General features: G+C 48.7%; 2 protein-coding genes across 4 annotated transcripts in view; one reads left to right on the plus strand and one right to left on the minus strand.

Annotated features, from left to right (window-relative positions):
* The window catches only part of LOC147115177 (fer-1-like protein 6), a 904,394-nt gene that overhangs the window by 308,191 nt on the left and 572,320 nt on the right, over window positions 1-23,883 (plus strand). The window lies entirely within an intron of this gene.
* The window catches only part of LOC147115178 (V-type proton ATPase subunit C 1-A-like), a 241,258-nt gene that overhangs the window by 174,981 nt on the left and 42,394 nt on the right, over window positions 1-23,883 (minus strand). For all 3 annotated transcript variants that reach the window (XM_085993504.1, XM_085993503.1, XM_085993506.1), the window contains exon 2: window positions 11,240-11,290. The gene's annotated coding sequence lies outside the window, so the exon portion shown is untranslated. The remainder of the gene's footprint in view (window positions 1-11,239; window positions 11,291-23,883) is intronic.

Here is a 23,883-nt window from a genome sequence, read left to right on the forward strand (position 1 = left end):
CAAAAGTAATTAGCACTCCCGGCATAGGGATTCTCTACTCCTGGTTCAACCCTTTGCCATCATTTGCATTGTAAGGGGTGGACCAAGGTTGCACTCCGAACAAGGCAAATAGGAAACTCCCAGAAAGGGCGGAGACCTGGTACAAGTTATGGTGGAAGACTAGTGGAACACCCAAATCAAATCAAATCAACTTTTATTGTCATTGTTAGTGCACAAGTGCAGTACAACAAAATGTAGGCTTGAATTTTGGCCCTTACTTCTTGATTTATTTCCTCACTTACTTTTACCAACTGTTGGCTTCCTGTCCTATGAGCCGTGTCTCTTTCCTCTAGGTGTCTCAATTAAAAAGTTAGATGGTCCTGGGAATATGTGCCGTACCGGGTTGGAGCTCTGTCACACCCAACGTGAAGGCCAAGCACTGTAGGTCTGCATTTCTAATTTCTGCATCGAATTTCTAGGCCCTTGCTGTTGCCAATTCCTGTTCTTGGAATGGCAGCAAGCATTCTGTGAGAGGGGCCTAGAAGCTACTTCTGATCAGCCTCTGATGCGCAGCCTGAGAAGAGCCGCTCGCGTAGAAGTTCAGGCCAGCAGCCATCTTTTCAGCCACCGACAGAGATGTCCTGCACCTTATCTGAGGCTGCAGATCTGGCTGAAGCAGCTGGCACAGCTCAGTCACCACCTCCTTTCAAATCGCAGCCTTCTAACACACTGCTCCTCCGGCATGTTCATGTAGGAAAACTGCTGTCGGATAACCCTGCCAGCGTAAGGTCTGCTGTGGCGACGTCTGTTGGCCCTCCTCCATCTGGCCATGCCCGCCCCCCTCTCCCTGCGTCTCAGTGCCCTTTCCAGATGATTCAGCAGCAGGACGTTCCCCTCCAATGCAGCCCACAGGAAGGTTCCTCATTGTCAAGGCTCACCAACAGCAAGGTGATGGTCAGAAGGCTGAAGATCATCTGCCTGCACTGGCTCAGTGGTCAAATGGCTCTCAGTGTGCAGCTCAGCAACTCTTTGTAGCTCTCGAGGAAGTTGTGATCCAAAAATGGCTGCTGCTTTTAAACCACACCAGTCCCCTTTAAATAACGCTCCTCCAGCCCGAGAGCGACTTGGTAAGGCCCAGGTAAGCTGTCACTATTAGCGCCAGGCGCTACGGAGGGGGGCGCCACTGAATTTCCGGTCTGGGGCACCCAAAAGGCGTTGCACACTCAAATGACGTCATAATCAGCCTGCGCCCATGAGCGGGCGCTAAGATTTAGCGCCAGCGCTAAATGCATGCTCAATATGGGGCGAGGTGCTAGGCGCCTTGCGCCCGCCCGGAAATTGGCTTGCGCCCCACTTCTCGGCCTCTTTAGGCGTTAATCGGTAGCGCTATCAACCGAATTTCTCCCCCTTTGTGTCTTAGTGCGAGGAGCATTCGTAATAAGGTGGATGAATTAGCAGCGCAAATAGAGGTAGATGAATATGATATGATTGGGATTACGGAAACATGGCTCCAGGGTGACCTCAGCTGGGAACTCAACATACAGGGGTATTCAATATTCAGGAAAGATAGGCAAAAAGGAAAAGGAGGTGGGGTAGCATTGCTGGTTAAAGAAGGGATTAACACAATTGTAAGGAAAGATATTGGCTCTGATGATGTGGAATCTGTATGGGTAGAACTGAGAAATACCAAGGGGCAGAAAACGTTAGTGGGAGTGGTGTATAGACCCCCAAACAGTAATGCAGAGGTTGGGGATGGCATTAAAAGGGAAATTAGAGATGTGTGCAATAAGGGCACAGCAGTCATCATGGGTGACTTTAATCTACATATAGATTGGGCTGACCAAATTAGTAACAATACTGTGGAGGAGGAATTCCTGGAGTGTATACGGGATGGTTTCTTGGACCAATATGTCAAAGAACCAACTAGGGATCAGGCCATCTTAGACTGGATATTATGCAATGAGAAAGGATTAATTAGCAATCTTGTTGTGCGAGGCCCCTTGGGTCGGAGCAATCATAATATGATAGAATTCTTCATTAAGATGGAGAGTGAAGTAGTTGACTCAGAGACTAAGGTCCTGAATTTAAATAAAGGGAACTATGATGGTATGAGACGTGAGCTGGGTAGGATTGATTGGGTAATGTCACTCAAAGGATTGATGGTGGATAGGCAATGGCAAACATTCAAAGATTGCATGGATGAACTACAGAATTTGTTTATCCCAGTCTGGCATAAAAATAAATCAAAAAAGGTGACTCAACCGTGGCTAACAAGGGAAATTAGGGATAACATAAGATCCAAAGAGAGGACATATAAATTGGCCAAAAAAAGCAGCAAACCTGAGGATTGGGAGCAGTTTAGGATTCAGCAAAGGAGGACCAAGGGATTAATTAAGAGGGGGAAAATAGCTTATGAAAGTAAGCTGGCAGGGAACACAAAAACTGACTGTAAAAGCTTTTATAGATATGTGAAGAGAAAAAGATTGGTGAAGTCAAGCGTAGGGCCCTTACAGTCAGAATCAGGGGAATTTATAATGGGGAACAAAGAAATGGCAGACCAACTAAATACATATTTTGGTTCTGTCTTCACAAAGGAGGACACAAATAACCTCCCAGAGATGTCGGGGAACATAGGGACTAATGAGAGGGAGGAACTGAAAGAAATCAGTATTTGTAAGGAAATGGTGTTGGGGAAGTTGACTGGATTGAACGCCTATAAATCCCCAGGGCCTGATAATCTACATCCTAGGGTACTTAAGGAAGTGGCCCTGGAAATAGTAGATGCATTGCTGGTCATCTTCCAGAACTCGATAGACTCTGGAACAGTACCCATGGATTGGAGGGTAGCTAATGTTACCCCACTATTCAAAAAAGGTGGTAGAGAAAAAGCAGGGAATTATAGACCGGTAAGCCTGACATCGGTAGTGGGGAAAATGCTAGAGTCCATTATAAAAGATGTAATAGCAGAGCACTTGGAAAGCAGTGACAGGATCGGACAAAGTCAACATGGATTTACAAAAGGTAAATCGTGCTTGACTAATCTACTGGAATTTTTTGAGGATGTAACTGGTAAAATAGATAAGGGAGAACCAGTGGATGTGGTGTATTTGGACTTTCAGAAGGCTTTCGATAAGGTCCCGCATAAGAGATTAGCATGCAAAATTAAGGCACATGGGATTGGGGGCAAGGTTTTGACTTGGATAAAGAACTGGTTGGCAGATAGAAAGCATAGAGTTGGAATAAACGGGTCATTTTCCGAGTGGCAGGCAGTGACTAGTGGGGTACCGCGGGGATCGGTCCTAGGACCCCAGCTGTTCACGATATATATTAATGATCTGGACAAGGGAATTGGATGTAATATCTCCAGATTTGCAGATGACACAAAGCTGGGTGGGAGGGTGTGCTGTGAGGAGGATGTCGTGAAACTCCAGTACGATTTGGACAGGTTGGGTGATTGGGCAGAAACATGGCAAATGCACTATAATGTGGATAAATGTGAGGTTATCCACTTTGGTGGCAAAAACAGGAAGGTAGCTTATTATTTGAATGGCAATAGATTGGGAGAAGGGGAAGTGCAAAGAGACCTGGGTGTTCTTGTGCACCAGTCGCCGAAGGTAAGCATGCAGGTGCAGCAGGCGGTTAAGAAGGCAAATGGAATGTTGGCCTTCGTAGCGAGAGGGTTCGAGTGCAGGAACAAGGATGTCTTGCTGCAATTGTACAGGGCCTTGGTGAGACCGCACCTTGAGTGCTGTGTGCAGTTTTGGTCGCCTTATCTGAGGAAGGATATTCTTGCCATGGAAGGAGTGCAGCGAAGATTCACCAGGCTGATACCTGGGATGGCAGGAATGACGTATGAGGAGAGATTGGTTCGATTGGGCTTATACTCACTGGAGTTTAGAAGATTGAGAGGGGATCTCATCGAAACCTATAAAATTCTGTCAGGCCTGGACAGACTAGATGCAGGAAGGATGTTCCCGATGGCCGGGCAGTCCAGAACTAGGGGTCATAATCTAAAGATAAAGGGTAAGCCATTTTGGACTGAGATGAGGAGGAATTTCTTCACCCAGAGAGTGGTGAACCTGTGGAACTCTCTACCACAGAAGGCAGTTGAGGCCAATTCATTAAATATATTCAAGAAGGAGTTGGATATATTTCTTAAGGCTAAAGGGATCAAGGGATATGGAGAGAAGGCAGGGACAGGGTACTGAATTTGGATGATCAGCCATGATCTCATTGAATGGCGGAGCAGGCTCGAGGGGCCGAATGGCCTACTCCTGCTCCTATCTTCTATGTTTCTATGTTTAGCACACCATGCATCATCAGATTTTACTGGGCCACATCAAGCTCTACTGGGCCTCACTCTCCTCTGCTACTCTAGGATCATCTTGGAGTAGAAAGATAACCCCTGGTTTCTGTGGTGTATGTAACCTGTTCCACCTTAAGAGAACTTAAGCCTGTTCCACCTTAAGAGATGTACTACTTTCTCTGGCTGCTGTATACGTAATACCGGTGGTGACCACCGGTATATAAGTACTGTGTAGTGATATTGTATTTAGTATAGTCCTGACCTCCAACTAGTAAAGACCTGTTGAACTTTATTCTTGTAGTCTGTGTCAGTAATTAATCTTAATACAACTGGAACACACAGACTTAACAGTGGCGACGAGTCCGATTCTTACCCTGCGGCAGTTTATATCCACGGCGGCTTCGTCCACAGAACGGGCGTCGAAGAGAGGCATCCACCCTCATCACCCTGCTGGAAGACACGTCGCGCGGCAGGCATCGAGAACCCGGAGTGCAGAAGACATCCTGAACTCGAAGCCTCCATCAGCTATCTTCTTTCTACCTCGGTGGTGGGTAAGCCGGTCAGCGACGCGAGCAGAAAGTCGGCCGCGTTGGCTGTACAGACGGGGGGAGGAAGACGGAGGAATAAGGGCGGTGAGATCGATCGCGACCGGAGATAAGGGCTGGGCCGCATTTGGGCCGAAAGGCGCAGCGCGGGGACATCGATCGCGGCTGGTGATAAGGGCCGGGCCGCTTTCGGGCCAAAAAGGCACAGCGTCTGGGGCGACTGAAGGCGCGAGAGCCGCGGTGAAGGCGAACGCAGCCAGTGCTAATAACCGGCCTGCAAGAAGGGCTGCGAGGCGCGACATCGGGGAAGCGCGAATGCCCGAGGGAGCCGCGGTGAAGCAGAGACAGCGTCGGGGGAGTTACTAACCGCTGGGAAAGGGGAGCAGCAGCGGCACGCCAAACGCCATTGCAGCCAGTGGGTGAAGCCCGCCAAGCACGGGAAAACCGCCATTTTGTAGGCGGAGGACGAAGACAAGAGCGGGAAGCCGCCATCTTGGGATAAAATTAATTGCAACGATGCCTAAACATGGGAACATTGATACCTTTGATAGCGACATCGAGGATTGGGCCATGTATGTGGAACGCATACAAAATTATTGTAAAGCAAATAAAATCCCAGATGCAGAGAAAGCACTAACTTTATTGAACTTAATGGGTGCAAAGACATACGGGCAATTGAAACACCTTTTATCACCAGATGAACCGACGGATAAGACGTTCGAGGAGATTGTTACTGTCCTGAAAAATCATCTAAACCCCACGCCGCTGATGCTAGCGGAACGATTTAAATTTTACAGCAGAAGGCAGCTGAAGGATGAAAGCAATGCTGAATATTTAATGGAATTGCGTAAGCTAGCAAAATACTGTCAGTTTGGAACGGGACTGACAGAAGCGCTAAGAGATAAATTTGTGTGTGGATTATTAAAAGAAGATACACAAAAGCGACTGCTCGAGGAGAATGAGCTGACGCTTGAGAAAGCGGTCACTATGGCAGCAGCACACGAAGCCGCAGCGAGAGGCACGGCAGTAATGCAGCTACGGTCACCAGAACTCAGTACAAATAAATTGGGTTTGAGTACTGTAAAATGTTATCGTTGTGGAAAGACAACACACGATCAGAACCAGTGTTGGTTTAAAAACCAAGAATGCAGAACGTGTGGCAGGCTTGGCCACATAGCTAAAGTATGCCGGTCAGGAAAGAAGACCAGCAACAAAAAGTCACCGCAAGGAAAATACATAAAGGTGCACAAGGTGACAAAGACCAGTTCAAACGAACAGAAGTCAGATTCAGACGCTAGCAGTAATGAACTGGGTAGCTTAAGAGTACACAACGTTGGTAAGGATGCAGATCTCCAGGCAATTTGGGTCACTCTTCAGATAGCAGGAGTCCAAGTAAAGGTGGAATTGGACACTGGATCGGCATTGACGGTCATGAATAAGAAAGATTACAAAAGGTTATTCCAACATATTCCCCTACGGGATACGGAGATTATATTGAAAACATACACGGGGCAAAGAGTGTACCCCATCGGAAAGATAGAGGTAAAAGTGGTCCACAAGGGCGAAGAAAGCCAAGTAATGGACTTATATGTGCTACCTGAAGGAGGTCCACCACTACTGGGACGGGAGTGGATTAGGAAAATGAATATGGACTGGCACTCCTTAAAAGCACTAACGGTAGATTCCGGGGAAACAGATGTCAAACCTAAACGATTGTCCAAAATATTGGATGATGCTAAAGAGGTGCTCCAGCAAGGACTGGGAACACTGAAAGGAATTACGGCAAACATCAAGATTGATGAACATGCACAACCAAAATTTTTCAAAGCCAGACCGGTACCCTATGCAATACGACCTACTGTAGAAGCGGAACTGGAAGCGCTAGAACGTTCAGGTGTACTGTCTAAGGTAGATTGGAGTTATGAAACGTCCTTCGAGCAACAAGCCAGGAGAACCAGGGAAGGTTCGCATCTGTGGAGATTTCAAGATCACCGTTAATCCGGTGCTTCACGCGGTGCAGTATCCGCTTCCGCGGATTGAGGATATTTTTGCTTCGTTGTCTGGCGGGAAACACTTCACCAAGATAGACCTGGCGCAGGCGTACTTGCAGATGGAGGTTGAAGAAGAGTCACGCCAGTACCTCACGATCAACACGCATAGAGGTTTGTACCGGTATAATAGGCTGGTTTTTGGAGTGGCATCGGCTCCGGCAATTTGGCAGAGGGCCATGGAGCAGGTATTACAGGGAATTCCAGGCACACAATGTTACCTAGACGATATTCTGATTACAGGTGATGGTGATTAAGAACACCTCGCAAACTTGGAACTGGTGCTCAACAGACTGAAAGAGTATGGACTTAGAGTTAATCGGCAGAAATGTGAGTTCTTTCAGAAGCGGATCTTGTACTGTGGTCATGTCACTGACCGGGAGGGGCTTCATAAGTCTCCTGACAAGATAGAGGCAGTTGTAAAGGCTCCCGCTCCGGATAATGTCTCTCAGTTGAGGTCGTTTCTGGGATTGATTAACTATTACCATAAGTTTCTACCGAATCTATCCACGGTACTGCACCCGCTGAACGCTCTTTTACAGAAGGGGGTACCATGGGAATGGAGCGAAAACTGCAAGAAAGCATTTCGCAAAAGCAAAGAATTGATCACCTCAGAGGAAGTGTTGGCTCACTTCAACCCGACACTGCCTATTCGGTTGGCTTGTGATGCTTCTCCATATGGTATTGGGGCAGTACTCTCACACAAGTTGCCAAATGGCACGGAAAGGCCAGTCGCGTTTGCATCCAGATCATTGACCTCCGCTGAGCGCAACTATGCGCAGATCGATAGGGAGGCTCTCAGCCTTGTATGGGGAGTGAAGAAGTTTAATCATTACCTGCAGGGCCAAAAATTCACACTTCTGACAGACCATCAGCCGTTGGTATCCATTTTTAACCCTAAGAAGGGTGTTTCGGTGATGACAGCACAGCGACTCCAGAGGTGGTCCCTTTTCCTAGGGGCACATCAATATCAGATAGAATTCAAAGGTACAAAGCGGCATGGCAATGCTGATGGGCTGTCGCGCCTGCCACTACCTGAAGCAGCAGAGATGACGAAAGTTGACCCTGTTGAGTTATTTCATTCGACCATCATCGAGTGTTTACCAGTCACCAATGCAAGTATTGAAAGAGAAACCAGGAACGACCCGACACTGTCCCGAGTTTACGAGGTGACAGTGAAGGGATGGCCAACATATGGTGATCCTCTGTTACCGGCATTCTCGGCAAGGCGAGACCAGCTGTCCGTCTGCCATGGTACTTTGATGTACGGGACAAGAGTGATTATTCCTCCCAAGTTACGGGAAAGAGTTCTAAAGGAACTGCATGAAGGTCATCTGGGGGGAGTTAAGATGAAAAGTCTTGCTAGGGCTTATGTATGGTGGCCGGGCATTGACCAACAGATAGAGGAGTTGACAAAAAGCTGCGCTGGGTGCCAAAAAGTGCAAAATGCACCTCCGATCGCACCGCTACACCCATGAATGGCCTTCAGCCCCATGGCAACGCGTACATATTGACTTTGCTGGTCCATTCATGGACTCCATGTCCCTAATTGCGGTGGACGCACATTCCAAATGGCCAGAAGTCATCAAGATGAATACCACTACTTCAGAAAAGACAATTGCGGTGTTAAGAACAATATTCGCAAGGAACGGATTGCCAGAACAGATATGTTCGGACAACGGACCACAGTTCGTGTCGGAAGAATTCCAAAAATTCTTAAAGAAGAATGGGGTGAAACATTATACCTCTGCCCCATATCATCCGGCGACAAACGGGTTGGCCAAGAGATTTGTCCAAACATTCAAAAAGGCAATAAAGGCCATGAACGATGATCAGATTCCGTTACAACACAAGGTGGACAATTTCCTACTGGCATATCGAAACGCCGCTCATGCAGTGACTAACCAAAGTCCTGCCATGATGTTTTATAACAGGAGGTTGCGGTCCAGGTTGGACTTGTTAAAACCAAATGTGCGGAGGGAAGTGGAAAACAAACAGTTCCGGCATATTAATAACAAATCCACTCGAAGTTTCGACGTAGGACAACCAGTGTTGGCAAGGGGCTATGGAAACGAAAAATGGCAGTCCGGAACAATTCGGGCCAGACAAGGACCTCTGATGTACACAGTAGATATTGGTAACAATGTGATAAGGCGTCATGCGGATCAACTGGTAGAATCAAGAGCAAGGGTCGAACCCATGGTTGCGACAGAGACAACTGTGGAAGACGTTAATGAACCTGAAGCATCTACCTCGGCAGGGACTGTACCTGATGATGACGTCCAATACATAGGAAACCAACAAGAAGAGTCACCTCAGCAACAAGAATCAGAGACCACTGAAAGGCGTTATCCAAACTGAATCAGAAGCCTCCTGAGAGACTGAACCTTTGAACTGTTTATACCTGAAGTTATATATGTATATATGTTATGATGTTATGTTAAATGGGGATATGACTGTTAAGCTAAAAAGGGAGGATTGTGGTGTATGTAACCTGTTCCACCTTAAGAGAACTTAAGCCTGTTCCACCTTAAGAGATGTACTACTTTCTCTGGCTGCTGTATACGTAATACCGGTGGTGACCACCGGTATATAAGTACTGTGTAGTGATATTGTATTTAGTATAGTCCTGACCTCCAACTAGTAAAGACCTGTTGAACTTTATTCTTGTAGTCTGTGTCAGTAATTAATCTTAACACAACTGGAACACACAGACTTAACAGTTTCTTTTCTTGACGTTCAACTATCTTCTTAATTTCCTCTACCCAGCCCTCGCCTATAACAAGTGGGAGGAGCTTACGGGCTTCTTCATCACACAATTCCAGGGACTGGAGAGGGTGGAAGTCCCACTAATGCCTGTGGAGGGTGCCAGAATATGGACTGGGCCTTTAAATTACAGTGAGCAGGGCCGTGGCATACCTTCTGTCTGTTCCGTTGGTTTGGCTGCTGTGCGCCTGTAAAAACCTGACCGCAGCATACACAGCGCAAGCTACGGTCACTTGCAAACCAATTACAAACAGACATTAGGCCCCCGATTTACATATCAAATGGGCCTAATGCCAGTTTCAGGCACATACCCAGGACGCCTACTGAGCAGCCCGATCTAATATGGCGGGTGATGCACCTCTGGCACGGAATGAGCGCATGCACACTGTCCATCATGTTGGACCCTTAGGCGCAGCTCAATCGAATTTCTAGGCCCTTGTTCCCTATGTTGGGTTTGGCAATGCACTGAATGCGCTCTAAAATTTGAATACTTAGACTGAAAAATATTTGGTTACAAAACGGCGCCATGGCGATTATCCCTTTGCATCTGCCATCTCACATGGAAACACCAGCCTCCAACACTGGGAAGCAAGTAGGAGCAGATGTATCACACCACGCCTAACCAATAAATGCTTTCCAAAGTGGCAATGAACTAACAGACATTGGAAGTATAATAAGAAAATGTTACTTGCTGTATTTTACAAGGCCCTGCTCCCAGCACGGAGCCTTGCTCAAGGGGGTGTCAATCAGGGAATCGGACTTGCAGAATCTCGTGACGATTCTTTGATCCACGTTCCCATTGAGCAAGGCTCCAACCAGGAGCCTCACCTCACCTCACAGTAATTACCTTATTGTAGTGTGGACTTACTGCAAACCAAAAATGCATACTGGGAGTGGAGTATCATACAAAATTAACCATCAATGTTTCTACCAACATAACTTACCTGTGGCACTCATGAACTGTTGCAAAAAAACTTTGCTTATATTCCCTTGAGTATAGAAGATTGAGGGGTGAACTAATCTAGATGTTTTAAATGGTAAAATGATTCTATAAGATAGATACAGAGAAACTATTTCCTCTACTGGGGGAATCCAGAACAAGGGAGCCTTATCTTAAAATTGGAGCCAGACCATTCAGAAGTGAAATCAGGAAGCACTTCTCCACATGAAGGGTAGTAAAAATCTGGAACTATCTCTACCAAAAGGCTGTGGCTGCTGGGTCAATTGAAACTTTCAAGACTGAGATCGATAGATTTTGTTGGGTAAGGATAGCAAGGTATGTGGAGCAAAGGCAGGTAAATGGAGTTGAGGTACAGATCAGCCATGATCTAAATGAATGGTGGAATAGGCTCAAGTGGTTGAATGGCCCACCCCTGTTCCTATGTTCTGATGAATTATGCAGCCAATGCCAATTAATTTTCTGCAAACCATCAGACCACAACGGGCTTCCTTTATCTTTACAACAACTAGGACTGTCAGGCTCCCCTCCCCTCTCCAAGTTGCCATCAGAAGACACCTTGCTTCCCTTTTAACAGATTACCACATTTTTATAAACTACAAGACATATTTTGTAAATTTTTGATTATTTTACTCACCTCGTTGAAGTCAGCTTCTCTTTCGGAGAATCTTTGATTTGACAGAAAAGTCTGAAAAAGGTGAAACACTAATGAAAAGTTCCTTAATGCAATTTTCAAATATTTGCTTTTAAAGCCAGCAGTAGCCTTGGATGCCAGGTTTTATAAATAGGCACATGAAGTACAAGAGTAAAGAGGCAACAATAACTTGCACAAGGCAATGATTAGGCCACAGTTGGAGTGCTGTGTGCAATTTTTGGTGCTCCTTTATATAAAGGACATAGGGGATGAAATTGGTTTCCGTCCGTAGAACAAAATGACCTCATAGTGAATCGGCTGCTGGTTTTACATCATTGGCTTCAATGGAAAAGAAAATTGGAAAAACTATTAGCTCCATCGCGAGCCTACAGCATAGATTCACCAGGACAAGTCTAGGAATGAGAAACTATAGTTATGGGGAGAAACTTGAGTTACTCGGATTATTTCCGCGGGAGCAGAGAAGGCCAAGGGCAGATGTGACACCAGTTTCTAAAATGGTGAAACGACTTGACAGGGTTAACCGGGAAAATCTATTCCCTCTAATTGCGAGTCACAGGGAGTGATTGAGGCAGAAACCATTGCATCTATTAAGGGAAAATGGGATAAATATTTGAAGCAGAGGGGAGAAAGCAGGGTAGTGTGATCAGTTTGGATTGCTCTAGCAAAGAGCCATAGACACGATAGGCTGAATGACCGCAAACTGTGTTGTGAACTTCTATAGTTCTATGGGAGTTGTTTTTGACATTAATTTCTATTTTTTAATGTTTATATTTATACCACTTTTGTGTAGTTGAAAACTATTGAATACATTTTTGCAATAAAGGGTAATTTATTCAGGCTTTGGGACTAGGACTACTTTCATATTCTACTTAGTCTTCAGAGCTACCACAGTGAATGCTCCACTATATACAGGGTATTTATAATATCTCAGTAACTTGTCAAGGAGTTGATTTAATTTTTAATCTCTTGTGACTCATGGGCATCATAAAGATAAATGATTTCGAACGGGCAATCGTGCCAGTGTTCGACCGAGGAGTCAAGTAACATACAGGGCTCCACAGGGGAGTCCTCTTACAAAAATGATGGAAAAAATAACTGGATATGAAAATCACCACATATTTAAGGTTTTCTCCCACTATGGAGGCGAAATTGGTCTTCAGCAGTAGCGCAAAACAGGCACTAGAGAATCGGCCGCCCGCTTTACACCCTGCCTGACTTTCTTTTCCAATTTTGAAAGATTTTCAGGCTGGGTGTAAAACAGGCTGCCGATTCACTAGCACCCGTCTTGTGCTACTGCCCAAGACCGATTGCACCCCCATAGTAATTACAGCTAGAGTAGTTCATGTTGAGGCAATGTTTAAATTGATATCCAGAGGTAGAATGTAGGTGAAAATATTTTCATTGGTGTCTGCCACATTTTGGGAGTGTTTTTTGAGCATTATTCCACTGAAAAGATTTGGAAACAAGTTACATTTAAACATTGAGGTTTTTTTTAAAAAGCAAAGTCTGTTCACACAAGCTTAATAAATATACCGAGACAAAAGGGCCTAGAAATTCAGTAAGGCGCTGCAAGCTTTGCACCCAGTTACCGCCTAAAGAGGGTTTCTGCGCCAGTATAGGAGGTTGCGCTGATATTGAGCTCGGCGGTAATGGCGGCGGTAGCCGGTAGCGCTGCGCCGGCACCGATGACGTCATCGGTGTGCGCAGTGCCCCGTTTCCGCCCCGATGCCGGCCCGACGCCCATATTCAGTTGCCGCCGCCTCCTCCGTGGCGGCCGCTACTAACATCCGGAGACCAGGGCCTTACTGCAGCCTTAGTGGGGCGCATAAAGGTGGAGGTGCGGCCGGCCGCTTTTTCGGCGGCCGCCTGCCCGCACCTCCTTCCCCGGCCTCCTCCACCACCCCCCCCCGCGGCATTGCCGGCTGCTTTCCACGAGCCCGGCACTTCTCCGTGGTGCCGGGCTCATTTGCCGGCACAATCCAGCGGCGATCTCCCCGTTGCAGGCACCTCCACCTTAAGAGAAGGAGGAGGCCTGCAGTACCGCAGCCTGCCGCACCGCATCGGGTGGCGCAGCAGCACTTAGAGCGCTGAAATTCAGTTTCTGCGCCCCAAGCGGGGGCGGGTACACCCTGGAATAGCGGCCGGTTCAGACTTGGGGCGCAAAAAGCGAATATCGGACGGTCGCACATGGCTCCGCGCCCAGCGCTAACTTTTGGCCGTTAGCCAGCTGGCGGGGCCATAGTGAATTTCTAGGCCAAGGTGTTTAAAATGCTAATAAGCTAGGCATCAAAATTATTTCCCCATAGGCTATAAGCATTTCTTTAGCCTGTCTCAGTCATCGATAAAAAACCTCCCACCAATTGTGTTGGGAGGTCCCTGGTTCCAGATGTTTGGCAGGGGTTGTCTGGCATAGGTCCTTCCCTCTGGTTGTGAACAGAGGGAGATAATAATGGGGACAGGGCTGACAGTCAAGTTTTTAAACAAACAGAAGACTGCAAGGACAAGCTTTTGTGAGACTCAATAGGTTAGAATGCAGGAGAGTCATTAGAAGTTATTTTGTTTGAGTCAAGCAAGATTACCCACTGATGTGGGGATATGTAGCACGTTCATTATTTTGTATTATTACGCAAAGATATGTTGTACTGACTGAACTAAATGAGTCCCATCATTACTGTGCTGTACGTTCACTTGCTGTGAAATAAAACAGCTTGACGATTTGTATTTAGCCTTATCTTACCAAGGGGGAGAAATTGGGCACCTCAGTGCCTCCCGTTAGCACCTCCAGGGGATGCTAACGGGCCTTAAACACTTACCGACCGGGCGCGGCAAGAAGATTGACTCCCGCTATATTCGGCGGGAGGTTTGTGGCGGCGTTATGGCGTTGCGCCCCGATCTCCTTTGCCCAGAGATCATGACATCATCACCGTGCACATTGTCCCGGACCCGAACTTCAGTTCCACCCCCTGCAGCATCACCGGGCAACAACACCTACAGTTGCAGGAGGCGTTCACTGGGAGGCTGGGCGCTTCGGGGGTGATACTTAAAGGCGAGGTGGCCGAGGTAAGTAAAAGGAATTCTGAAATGCCCTCTTTTTTTTCTCGTCTTCGCCAGCGATCAGCCCAGCACTCTGTTGCAGTGCATCGTGCTGGTTGGGCCGGATCACGGCTGCCGTCGAGGACCAGGTAAGTTGCTTTCCATTGCAGAACCTGCAGCGATGGCCCTTCCCTTTAAGAGAGGGAAGGAGCCTTCCAACGCGGCAGTGCTGCACGGCCCAGTGTGCAGCGCTGGACACCTACCGCCCCGTCTGTTGCCTGTTGCGCTCCAGGAAGGAAGTGGAGCACTTGATTTAGTGCTTCGCTTCCTTCCTGGAACGCAAATCCCGAATTATTTTAAAAGTTGAAAAACATTAGTGCCTGGCGCTAATTTTTTCAACTTTTAAAAGTTAGCGCCCCAAACGGGGCGATACCGAATTCTCCCCCCGACAAAGTGTTTTCTTGGTCCACCTATGAAAAGATTGGAGAGGTGCATGGGGAGACACATGCTAAAGACATGAATATCCAACTCAGATCTCAAGGGGATATTATTTTTACACCCCTGGTTACACCTTTGTGTAGTTAGATATTAGGCAGTATCGGCACACCCGTAAACATAAGACATTCAGACCTAGAAATTCAGTTAGGGGCGCCCAGCTCGCCTGGGCGCCGGAATTACCGCTGCGCGCGGAGCCACTTGCGCCAGCGGGAAATTCAGTTTCAGTGCCCCAAGTGGAAGCCGGCCGCTAAACAAGGGTTTTGGCGCCCTGCTTGGGGCGCTGAAACTGAATATCGGCGTGTAAAGTGCCGCAGCGCCACCCGCTGCGGCACGGCAGCCTGTGGTACTGCAGGCCTTCCTCTCATTCTTAAGGGGGAGGTGCCTGCAACAGCGCGATCCCCGCTCGCGAGTGCCGGCAAATGAGCCCGGCACCAAGGAGAAGTGCCGGGCTCTCTGGAAACAGCCGGCAATGCCGCGGGGGGGGGGGGGTGTAGGAGGCCGGGGAAGGAGGTGCGGGCAGGCGGCCGCCGAAAAAGCGGCCGGCCGCACCTCCACCTTAACTCGCCCCACTACCGGCACAGGTAGGCCCCGTGTACCGGTCGCTGTTTGCAGCCGGCACGGGGGAGGCGGCAGCAACCAAATATGGCCAGCGGGGCAATAGCAGGGCGCTGCGCACACCGATGACATCATCGGTGGTGGCACAGCGCTACTGGCTAGCACCGCCATTAGCGCCCCGCTAAATATCACGGTAGGTTTGCACAGTGGCGCAAAAGCCCTCTTTGGGCGCAAACTGGTGGCGCAGGCCACTGAATTTCTAGGCCTATGTCTGGTTCCAGGAACAACCAGCACTGCTATACTTAAGAGAATATTGAAGGCAAAACTGAAAATTGTACCAGTGATGTTGGATGAATGAATAAAACTGCTACATTGAAATAGCCTAAAAATATTTGAGAAACAAGGATAAAATATCTGGTTAAGAATAGGATTGGAGTCTTAGGGATAAGTGTAGACTGGGATGATCAAATTCTCCTTGGTAAACAGGATTTCCACCGCACTTCTGGTAAATTAACACCGGAGGAGCGGGCGCAGCTCCAAGGAATTTCCAGGCCTATGGTACTTCTGCTGTTGGGACTGGGGGAGGGAATGTTACTTGCAGGGCCAACAGGCCCAGTTTCAACAATGGAGATGTCAGCATGGATTAATATTCTTGGGTTTTACTGAATTATATACGTGTGTCTGAAAGCTTTTTTATTGAACTTTTCCTCAGAAGTTTTAAATTGTCATTTTTCATTCTATTATTCATCAGTGTTCTTAAAGTCAGCACCACATGGGTAATTCCAATTGCTTCTATAATGTTCACTGCACTTTAACAAATTATTTTATGTGAAGCACTTCAAGATGTTTCACAGAAATGTGATAAGGCACTGAATCAAAGCTAGCCTCTTTCCTTCTCCCTTTCGATCTATCACAAGGGGATATATGGTCAGGCAATCCATGTATCAGCCTTATCATTGTTTGATAGATTTATATCAGGTAGATGCTGAGAGGTTGCTTCTCCTGGCTGAAGTGTATAGAACTAGGGGGCATAGTCTCAGGATAAGAGGTAGGTCATTTAAGACTGAAATGAGGAGGAATTTCTTCACTCAGAGCATTGTGAATATTTGGAATTCTCTGCCCTAGAGGCGCTGTGGATGTGGAGTCTTTGGGCTCGAATTTCCAAGCCCCGTAGAGGCGGGAGTGGTGGGAAAATTGCAGAATCGGGGAGCAGGAACTCATCCTGCCCCCAACCCGCCTCCGTGCCAATGTCCCAGGAGGCGGGTATCCGTCCTGTGCTGGGAGCCGCCTCCCCGAGGCAGGAAGGGGATTAGTGGCAATTAACTGCTTGTTAACAGGTAGTTAACATGCAGTTTTTTGCCTAATCCCTATTTTTAGCCCTGAAGTGTGGGCTTCCCGACGGCTCCGAACCACGCCAAGTTAGCAAGGCGGACCGTCGGTCTGAAGGGGTTGGAGGGGTCGAGATGTCCGTTGTGCAGGTGAGTGATGGGTGCATGTGTGCAGAGGGTAAGTGTGTGAGGTAAGTGTAAAGTGTTTTAATAAGTTTTACTTACCTTTACTTTCTCCTGCAGGCTTTCTTCCTTCAGTTCCCGGGAGTCCCTCAGTTCACCGGCACAGAAAGCAGAATGGCCGCTGAAATGTCAAAAGTTGCAGCATTCTGCTTTCTGGTCTGGAGAGATCTCTAACTGAGTCTGAGTAGAAGGACTCAAGTTAGTAGACAGATTGTCAGTGTTTGACAGCTTCACAGAGCTGTCAAACGCTGATTTTTCATCTGTCAAAAGCTCTTGACAGATGAAATGTCAATCACTGACGTCACCAGTAACCAGGTGTCCCTTAATTGGCCTGCTGAGCCCGCTGGATGGGCTTAACAAGGTCAATCAAGGGAAAATAGCGTGGGTTGGCCATAAGTCGATGGAGGCGGGACTACAACCCAAAAAGTGGGAGTCCCGTCTCCACCACGTCCCCATTGACAAAATCCAGCCCTTTGAGTATATTCAAGGCTGAGATAGATAGATTTTTTGATTCTAGGGGAATTAAGGGATATGAAGATCAGGCGGGAAAGTGGAGCTGAGGTCAATGATCAGCTGTGATCTTATTGAATGGTGGAGCAGGCTCGAGGGGCCATATGGCCTACTCCTGCTCCTATTTCTTATGTTCTTATGTATGTTCTTATAAAGTGCAATTCGATATTGTTTGAGTGCATTAGTCTGCTGCAATGCTTTTAGATGGAGGATTGCAGCGTTTGTAGCCCCAATTTTAACTTGGGCCGGGAATCGCAGGTGCGGAGGAAAAAGCGGGCTGCGATCTATCTAGTCCCCCGAGGCATGAGGCCTGGCCTATTTTAACTCCTGGCCCTCATTTTAAACACCCCCTCACTGACTCCCGCCCGATGACAGAGGCCAGCGGGTGGGAGCGGGTAACCGTGTGGCTGCAGGTCACTGCCAAGGAAGCGGCCCACGGCAAGGGATGTGAGTGGGAAAGGGTCTGGGGACAACTGCAATGGAGGAGGCCCTGGGCTGAGGTGGCCCAAGGTTTCCTTGTTGGGTTAGGAAGAGCACTCCTTTCGCTGGTAGCTCTGAGACTGCGCATAATCCGCTACTTTTAAAATGAGGTCGGGGTCTGAATTACATCAACATTTCAAAAACATTTGAGGCTCCAGCCTGCCTGTGGTGAATGGCCTTCATGCTCCTGAAAACCCAGGAGTTAAAAGGGTCGGTGTGGGGGTGTCGAGAAAGCTGTGGGAAAGCAGTGGGTTAAACCCAGCTGTCATTTTAACCTCCCACCCGTCTTCTCCTGCCGGTAGAACATGTTAAAGTTACACATTTTAAATCAGATTGATCCCCCTATTTGAACAAATTGTTATGCTAAACATGCAGATTTATGCAGTAGAGTTACGGTAATATTCTCCAGATGTTATGCCCTAGTGCAATTTAAGTTAAAGTAAAAACTTTGCAATTCATGGGATTTATTTATTCTAACTTTCCATGGGTGAACTAAAATGAGTTTAATTTAGCACAAACAATGGTAATTACTTACAATTAAATCACAGTCATGTGATCTTCAATTTAGTGACTATTTACAACCAATTAGCAACTTTCAGGATATATTAGAGAATTCCTTCATTCCGTCACTTGGTAGCTGGCCTGGAGAAGGTGGTGCCACACCGCTCGGCATGAGCGCGGGTTGTATAACTGCAAGGCGGGCTTTTAAACTATGTAAATCCACTGGCAGCCCATTCCTACTTTTAATGTTTCAAAAGAACTGACTATCCCATCAGCTCTACTCAAATCTCTGGGACACTCACCAGCTGTCAGGGGTTGCTGAGTGGGGTTTTGTGCCTGCAGTTGAATACATATTTCCTGAACCCCCAACAAAATCTCCAGTGTCAATGTTGCCACTGCCTGCAACAACAACAACTTGTATTTATATAGCGCCTTTAACGTAGTAAAACATCCCAAGGCGCTGCACAGGAGTATTTTAAGACAATAAATTTGTCACCGATCCACATAAGGATAAATTAGGGCAGGTGACCAAAAGCTTGGTCAAAGAGGTAGGTTTTAAGGAGCGTCTTAAAGGAGGAAAGCGAGGTAGTGAGGCAGACAGGTTTAGGCAGGGAATTCCAGAGCTTAGAGCCTAGGCAACAGAAGGCACGGCCACCAAAGGTTGAATGATTACAATCAGGGATCCTTAAGAAGGCAGAATTAGAGCACAGATATCTCGGGGGGGTTGTGAGGCTGAAGGAGATTACAGAGATAGGAAGGGACGAGGCCATGGAGGGATTTGAATACAAGGATCAGAATTTTGAAATCGAGGTGTTGCTTAACCAGGAGCCAATGTGGGTCAGCGAGCACAGAGGTGATGGGCGAATGGGACTTGGTGCGAGTTACAACATGGGCAGCAGAGTTTTGGATGACCTCAAGTTTACGTAGGGTGGGACATGGGAGGCCAGCCAGGAGTGCATTGGAATAGTCAAGTCTAGAGGTAACAAAGGCATGGATGCACTACAAACTCAAGTGTGATGAAATATTCCATTCATCACTGCCTGTGACTGTGGTTGGTTTCAGTTTCATTTCCCTTACCTCTGTTCCGTTTCCTCACCATTGTATTGTACTATGTGTAGGGCTCCGCCCATACCTGGCCCATTGTATTGTACTATGTGTAGGGCTCTGCCCATACCTGGCCCCTATGTAAGCTGGCCCAGCCTGCAGCACATCCAGTATGGCAGAGCTCTGGATGGAAGATACCTCTCTCCTGTGTGTTACCTTCTAAGTCAATAAAAGCCTTGTTTTGTTTCGCTAACATCGAGTCTCGGATTTATTGAGGCACATCATCAAGCATTTTATCAAGACAGGCATTGCCAGGGAAGCTGTCAGCAGACCGAGCATCCTAAGGAACTTGCTCCTTGCTGGAGCAGGCACTGAAACAACTTGGCTGCCATTTACCCACACGCAGCTTCCCCAACTTATGGTCACTAAAGAAAATATTTCCTTTGCAGCGGTTTTTAAAATCTTGCAATTGCTTTAAAAGGTACCATGTGCCATAACGGCGAGATGAAAGGGTTTGGTGGTGGAGAGCACAACGCTAATGTGTCAGGCACTTGCTCCCATTTGCCAACTACTGATTCTGCAGCCACTGAAGTGCAGAATATCCCTCTCCGCCCAGAGCACACTGCCCATCACTTTAACACACGCAGAATTGCTCTCTTATTTTGATCATAAGAAATCGCACGTTTTTGACCTGCGCCATTATTTTTTTCCTCGTCCAGAGAGATTCCTGGCTTTCATCACAATAGAGTCATTGGCCCCGATTTTTCCCCAGCCGTCGGGCGGGGGCTGAATTGCAGAAATAGGGGGTCGCGACCCCCCCGCCCGATTCCCCGCCCCACCCGACTTTCGCCCCAGTGTTTCAGCACGACCCAAATCAGTCCCGCCCGCAGCAGGTGGGAATGGTCGGCGGGAGCCTAATGATCAATAATTGGCATGTTTAATCCTATTTTCAGGGTCCCTTGCAATTTTCAGCCTTTCCCCACGTGAAACACGCCTGGTGGGAACACCGTTGATGAAACCTGGCGTGAACAAAGTTGGCTTGCTTGCTTTCAGCTGCAGGTCAATGAGGACTGAAGAGATTTAATCAGACAGCATTTGTAGGCTGCAGGACCTTGTTGCTGAAGGCTTGGGGCAACTTGTTGAAGGCTTAGGCACAGTTGTGGAAGGTTGGAGCCTCACACACTTCCCCAGTGTGAGCTCCTGGGAAGCCCCTCTCACCACCCTAACTCCGCGCCTCCTCAATGGAGGCATCTGCCAGAAGCATGGGAGGCCTTTTGTTCCTTCCCTTCCTGGCATTAGAGGATCTCCAACAGCAGAGGAGGCTGGAGCAACTCCAGCAACAGCAGCAGCACCAGCAACAGCAACAACAGCAGCACCAGCAGGAGCGACAGGCTGCGGCTCAGCCACCTGAGGCAGCACAGGCCAGAAGGGGCCAGCGCATGGAAGGCCATCGGCGCAGGAGATACCCCCCAAACAGGGTCTACAGACACAGGGTGAGCTACCTCAACATGACTGAGCAGCAGTGCCAGAGGTGGCTCCGACTTTCGCGAGAGGTTGTGACTGACATCTGCGCAATGCTGCAGCAAGACCTGGAGCCCAGAGCACCAGGTCCACACTCCTTACCAGTGGCCATCAAAGTCACCACCGCACTCAACTTTTATGCCTCAGGCTCCTTCCAGGGATCAGCAGCAGACATCAGCGGCATCTCCCAGGCGGCCGCACACACTTGCATCAAACAGGTCACCGATGCCCTCTTTGCCCTCGCGCACAATCACATCCATTTCACTAGGGATCGCGCAAGTGTGAGGGCGCGAGCGCTTGGATTAGCTCAGCTGGCAGTCTTTCCAAGGGTGCAGGGCGTCATTAACTGCACACATGTGGCCCTTAGGGCACCCCACCACAATCCAGGAGTTTTTGTCAACCGCAAGGGCTTCCACTCCCTTAACGTTCAGCTGGTGTGTGACCACAAGAAGGTGATTTTGCATGTTTGTGCCAAGTACCCTGGCAGCTGCCATGACTCCTTCATACTGCGCCAGTCTACTGTGCCTCCGCTATTCAGTCCGCCAAATGAACTTCAAGGATGGCTACTTGGAGACAAGGGATATCCCCTGCGCTCTTGGCTAATGACGCCGTTGAGGAGACCAGCCAGCGAAGCTGAGGAGCACTACAACTCCAGCCACATTACCACCAGATGCATTATCGAGCAAACCATCAGATTGCTGAAGATGCGCTTCAGATGCCTCGATAGATCAGGTGGAGCCCTACAGTACTCATCAGCCAGGGTCTCCAAAATCGTCGTGGTATGCTGTGTGCTTCACAACATGGCACAGCGTCGTGGCTTGCCAATTCCGCAGGACCAAGAGGCTCCTCACAGAGCCGCCTCGGATGAGGATGATGCGGAGGAGGAGGAGGAGGACGGAAACGAGCATCCTGCAGATGCCCGCCAACCAGCGGCACCAGTGCGCGAGAACATTGCTGGGCGGAATGCAAGGAATGCACTCATCCTGGGCAGATTTGCGTAGCCTGGTACATCAAACACTGCAGCCTCACTGCTTCTTAACTGACCATTGTCAGTGGCCCATGCCTGCACATTCCTACCTATTTGACCAGCTTGCTGACATCTGCAAGTTATCCTAAGGCCTCTATGTGATATCCCCATTCGCCAAATGACAGACGCCATAACTGCAGCAGTTGCCACCAGATTTTTTATGTACAGGAAACTGATGGCATTAAAACTATTTACAAGACTTTTCACCCAAGTGACTACCCTTGTGATTAGTGGTGCTTTATTTTTCTCTTACGCGTGCTCCTACGTAGTGGTACCCCTGTGGCTTCAGCAGATGTGGAGGCCCCTTGCTCACTTTCCTGCTGCGCCTGTCTCGACACCTTTGGCGGGTGTCCTCTGGGGTGGCGAGCCTGTGAGGGTTCGCCAGCAGTCTGCTGCTCCTGCGGCTGTGCAGGGCTTGAGACTCCTATCTTACTGGGGTGTGGACTCCGGCGGGGCTCTGAAGTGGCATGGAAGTGTGAGCGCGTGGAGAGGAGCCCCCACTTCCTTGAGGTGTGCCAACAACCTCCCTCTCATGGGTCAGCTCCCCATCAGTGCCTGCAAGTGGCTGGAGAGCACCTTGCTGCACATCAGGGGGGCCATGGGGACCCGTCTCAGCACTGGAAGTCCTGCTCAGAGGGACTTCCATGAAGGTCTGGTTTCGGTGCTCAATAGATGCCCATCGCCCCTCAAGAGATGCCATTCTATTCAGAGCACTCACCATGTTTTTGATACCCTGGCGACTAAGCTCCTCCATGGCTGCAGCCCTCCTCTCCTCGGCTGCAACCCTCCTCTCCTCGGCCACAGCCCTCCTCTCCTTGGCTGCAGCCCTCCTCTCCTCGGCAGTAGCCAGCCTTACCACGGAGGTAGCCAACTTTTCCGTGGTGATGCTTTCATGCGCCAATGACTCCAATAAGGCTCTGCTCATGCTCGCCATGGACTCCTCCATTCGCTCCACACTCGCAGCGACCCTGGAGACAAAACCTGCCAGCGACTCCTGCATCTGTGCATGGAGATCCATCACCTCCTCTCATGTGGATGGACCCAGAGGCATAGGGTCGACATGCAGCTGAGCTGTGCTGGCAGAGGCCTGCGCCCTCCGACGAGGACTCTCCACTGCTGTCCCTGTCTCCACACTCTGCTGATGCTCACTTGTGAGCTGTGATACACCAGGTGACAACACTACTCTATGTCCCGAAGGTCCCACCGAGGTGTGAGTGTCTGCGCTGGTGCTGGATGCGCTTACTTCTGCTGACGCTGCACCCTCAGAGGCTGGAGCTTCCTCTGAGGAGTCTGGCTGCAAAGCCTCTTCCTCCTCGGCAGTGGCGACGGGGGCTCCAGATGGTCCTGTGGGGGAGTAAAGGAAAGAGTTAAAGATGTGATGCCAAGGCTACTTGCACATTGGATTTGGCAGATGCTCATAAGTCCAAATGATGTGGCTTCAGAATCATATCAGCAAGTCATGCTATGTCAATGAGAGAGATGGGGAACTATTCTGTTACCAGCTTGCGGGCTTGCTCCTGTCTCTCCTGCCCCAGCATCCACAGGCCCGTCAGCCCCAGCAATCTCCATCACAGCTTCCTCCCAGGGGCTCAGGTGGGCGACTGAGGGTGGTCCTCCTCCAGTCCTCGCACGCTCTTGTCTATTGTGAGCTCTCTTTTCCTGCAATGAGGGAGACAAGTGGAGTTTGAGTGAGAGTGCAGGAGTGAGTGTAGAGATTGCATAGCATAGATACTTAGAAGGAGACAAAGATGGTGTGAGGCTGCAAGACCAAGGGCCCTCCCTGTGTGTTGTCAGTTGTGTTCCAAGCATCAGAGTGAGCGGCAGTGTGAGGGCTGCATGGTGGAATAGTTATGTGAATGTGAGCATAGAGAGATAGGGAATGGGTAAGGGTGCATGGATGTGACTGTGAAGTGGGATGTGGAGGAAGAGATTGCTGAAGCTGAGTG

Source organism: Somniosus microcephalus, chromosome 7, assembly GCF_052327205.1.
Source record: "Somniosus microcephalus isolate GS21.2 chromosome 7, FLI_Smic_1.0, whole genome shotgun sequence".
Taxonomy (NCBI): Eukaryota; Metazoa; Chordata; class Chondrichthyes; order Squaliformes; family Somniosidae; genus Somniosus; species Somniosus microcephalus.